This window comes from Acomys russatus, chromosome 26, assembly GCF_903995435.1.
Source record: "Acomys russatus chromosome 26, mAcoRus1.1, whole genome shotgun sequence".
NCBI lineage: Eukaryota > Metazoa > Chordata > Mammalia > Rodentia > Muridae > Acomys > Acomys russatus.
The window spans coordinates 13,253,412-13,257,702 of NC_067162.1; the positions used below are offsets into that span (position 1 = coordinate 13,253,412).

General features: G+C 44.8%; 1 pseudogene; it reads right to left on the bottom strand.

Annotated features, from left to right (window-relative positions):
- Positions 1–3,765: 3,765 nt before the first annotated feature.
- Positions 3,766–3,886, bottom strand: LOC127209729 (uncharacterized; annotated as a pseudogene).
- Between the last annotated feature and the right edge of the window lie 405 nt (positions 3,887–4,291).

Genomic DNA, 4,291 nt, shown 5'->3' on the forward strand with positions numbered 1-4,291 from the left:
TTGGGGCAGGGAGATTGTGAGTTGGAGGTCACTGTAGGCCACATAGAGAGACCTTGTCTCAAGATCAGTGACTCCTCCCCCACCCCCAACCAAATTCTGCCAACTATGAATTCTCTGCTGGCCTAAGATCTACTTCCTACAAGAAATAATGACGACTCCTGGCCAGATGAGGATGGCCACCGTTAGACCCACCTTCTAAGGAATGCTTCAGAAAAGTTCTTCAGACTGAAAGCGAAATATGAGGACTGCAACACGAATGCACATGTAAACCTCATGGGCAAAAGCCAGTTACTACAGAGTAATGCCACCTCACAGTAGTAGTGTGGCATTCGTCAGGATGGCTATTTATAAGAAGACTGACTTTAACAAGTGTTGATGTGATTGTAGGCACAAGGAAACTTTCAACATTATCACTGAAAATATACATTGATATAGCCGTTATGGGAAATGATATGGAATTCCAGCAAAAAAAAATTATAAATAGTATTACCAGATGAAGACTAAGGAGACCACTCAGAGGGGAAAGTACTTGCCATGCAAGTGTAAAGAGTTTGGGTCTGTAACCCACATGACACCAGAAATGAAAGTGGATGTCTAACATTTCTGCACTTGTAGGATGAAAAGGAGAGACAGGAGAATTCCTGTAAGCTAGCATGTTAGCTAGCCCGGCATGCAGTGCACAATATTAAGAGACTTTATCTCAGGCCTGGAGAGATGGCTCAGTGGTTAAGAGGGCCGCCTGCTCTTCCAAAGGTCCTGAGTTCAATTCCCAGCAACCACATGGTGGCTCACAACCATCTATGATGTGATCTTGTGCCCTCTTCTGCAGATAAAGCACTCATATACACTAAATAAATAAACAAATCTTTTTTTAAAAAGAGGGACTTTATCTCAGACAAGGTAGAAGGAAACCCAGGTGTGTCCTTTGGTTTCCATATGTTGTGGCTCATGTCTGCCCACACTCAAACACATGAGTGCGCACACGCACACGCACACACACACACACACACACACACACACACACACACACTTTACATACACACAAAGATTATAAAAATTTGCCAGATGGTCTAGCGTCTAGCAAGCCTCACACTGGATATGTATTCCAAAGATGGGTAGCCTGTGCATGCTCAGCTCAGCACTGGTGTCAGCTGTTGACGTGGGAAACAACCTCAGTTCCCACGAATAGGTAGGAAGTGTGGCATGTGTGCAGTGGAATATTATCCATCCCTTAAAAAGAAAGATAGCAATGAGTTTTAGTCAGCTTTGCAGCACTGTGAAAACACGTGGAATGAATTAAAAAGAGGGAAGGTTGATTTTTGGCTCCTGGCTCTGGAGTTTTCCGTCTACAGTCTCCTGCCTCTTGCCTTTGAGCCTGTCACGATGCTCAGGGCATGACAGAGAATGCGAAGACAGATATGATCGTGGAGAACATTATGATAAGTAGATAAAGCTAGAAACAGTAGGACAGACATCACACGATCTCACTTTTTGATTTAGAGTATCTGAAAGAGCCAACATAAGAGGCAGAGAGCAAAGTGGCCGCTGCCAGCACTGGGAGTTGAGGGTGGTGGGAGCTGCTGGTCAGAGTGTATAGTCCCCACCGTGTGGGACGAGTAAACGCTGGTGTTTTCCTATATGGCATGGTGCATATATGCTGTTGCATATGGATGACTCCCAAAGGTGCACACTGGTATTGGAAGGTGGTGGCATCTTTAAGAAGTGGCACATAGTTAGAAAGAGATAAGGCCACTGAGGGTGTGTCTATTGGAACCCCAGCCCTGCCTCTTTCTTTGCTTTCTCAATGCCAAGAAGTGAGCATATTTCTGGTCCATACTCTCTGCCATGTTTGGCTTTGTATCACAGGCCTGAAAGCAAGCGGTAGAAGGTTTGTGAGCTAAAAAGTCTCATCTCTAGAATGCTCTATTCCGTCTATGTATTGACATGTATTGTCACTGTGGTGAAAAACTGACTAAAAATAAGGAGTCAGGAGCACTGCATTGTATATTGGGTACTTGAAACTCACCGAGGGTTGATCGTGGGGTTACAGGTATGTAAGGATAAGTGATACAGTTATCATCTCACAGCATGTGTGCATATCACAATATCATGTTATGTATTTCACGTAAGTTTTATGTTAAAAATCCCCAAAGAAGACATAAGAAAAAATTTCCTTTTCTATTGAAGAACAAAAATAAGAGTCACACCCTACTTCTCAGAAACCGCGGAGGCAAAGAATAAATTTGGCACTTAGTACAATTACTTTCAGAAGCAAAGGGGAAATGAAGAGTAGTTTTATTTTCAGGAAATAAGTTTAAAGAAACGTGTGTCTTGTAGAAATGCCTTACAAGAAACATCAAAAGAGGTTCTTTAGGGAAAAGGGAAAGGGTATGGTTTAGGCCATGAACTCAGCTTGCACAAGGAAAGGCAGGTAAGTGAAGGTTACGTCAGAAGAGAAGAGAGGAAGGGAAATTAAGACAACTTCAGTTTCTTTTAAAAGTTTTTACTACATTTTCTTGTGTGTGTGTGTGTGTGTGAGAGAGAGAGAGAGAGAGAGAGAGAGAGAGAGGGAGGCGAGAGAGAGAGAGATGAGAAGAGAGAGAGAGAGAGAGAGAGAGAGAGAGAGAGAGAGAGAGAGAGAGAGAGAGAGTGTATTTGGTGCCAGATGCTTTAATCCATTGAACCATTTTGGCAATCCTCACTTGACTTTCTTACTCGGTTTTTTTTTCCTATTGTGTAAATTAAAAAAACCTTTTTATTGGTTCTTTGTGAATTTCACATCATTCACCCCAATTCCATTTATCTCCCCCTCCTCTTATGCATACCCTCCACCTTGCAACCTCCCCCACAACAGAGAAAAAAAAATCCCATTGTGGAAGCTGTAGTGTGTCACAGTGTGTCCCAGAGTACAGCCATTTGCCTATACTTCTTTGCTTACAAATGTTCACTGTGGGCCAATTCGAAGCCCTAGATCTAGGCCTGAGAGGTATCTGAGCTGGCCAGTCTGTTAGTTCTCCCATTCTCATGCCCTTGGGGCCTTCTCACCAGCAACTCCCCTGCAACCAGGCCTAGCTCTGCCCTGCTGTCCAGGTAGGTGCAGGACCCACTGTCCTGAGTGCTGCAGTTGGTGAGGGACATGGCCAGTTCTCCCACCGTTATGACTCTGTAGCCAACTCTCCTGATGCTATAGACAGCAAGGGAGGAAGGAGGGGAGGAGGGCATCTCTACTTTGCCCAGGCTGCTACACAACAGACAAGTTGTGGGGCTGGTTCACCTGGGCTTCTGCCATCAGCTCTATTGTGCTGCCTAGGTGAAGGTCCTGTTTTCCCGAGTGCTGTAGCAGGTGAGGGGCAGGGACAATTCTCCTGTGCTTACAACCTGGTCTGGGCCAACTCTCCTACCCTCTGCTGGTGACATGGGTGAAAGTGAGGGGAGGGGATTTCTTTCTTACTGATGGCACTGCACAGCAGACAAGAAGCAGGGCCAGTTTTCCCGTACTCATGCCCTCAGGGCCAGCTCACTTGCTACCCTCATATCCAGTGCCAGCTCTACTTTGTTGCCCAGTCATCTGTCTGGGCTCACTTTTATCCAGGGCCCTTGGTCCCAGGCAGGGTTCTTCTTTTCAGACCCCCTCAGCTTGCTCCATGTCCTGGGAGCCCGTCTGGGGCTGCCTGGCACTGGACTGGTTGTCATCTCAGGCTAGCTCCCTGTGTGGGGCCCCTGGCACTGGGCTGGTGGTCATCTCAGGTTTGCTTTTTTTCAGGAAATGTTATGCTATTAATTATTGAGATCTTCACAGGTCAGAACACATAGCCTCTTTCCTCTCTGCCACCTACTGGAACACATGTGACTCAGCAGCCACATCTGCAGTGGCTCTAGGGGTAGACAATTTTCTTACTTTAAATTGATCTACTAATTGGTCTAAGCCAACGATAGTAACTCACAATTATTTATGCATATGTGTTTATGCATGCGTTCGTGTCTATGTCATTATTTATTGTATTCAAATGAAGTAAGTGCAGCAGTGTTTTTAGAGATGAGAAGAAATTAGGGTTAGTTTGTCACTGCCCTGTGTTCCTTACAGTACCCATGAGGTGGTATAGGGTTATTTCAAAGCAGAGTTGGGTTTGCTGCAGTGTACCCTGAGAGCTTTAGAACAACCCTGGAATAAAGCAGAAATAAAAAAAACCCCACACACATAAATGTAAATATGTATTTGCAAAGAAAGGAGAAAACTGGACTATATAAATGGAGAAAACTAGCAGAAGATAGAAATAAGAATGCAGTGCGG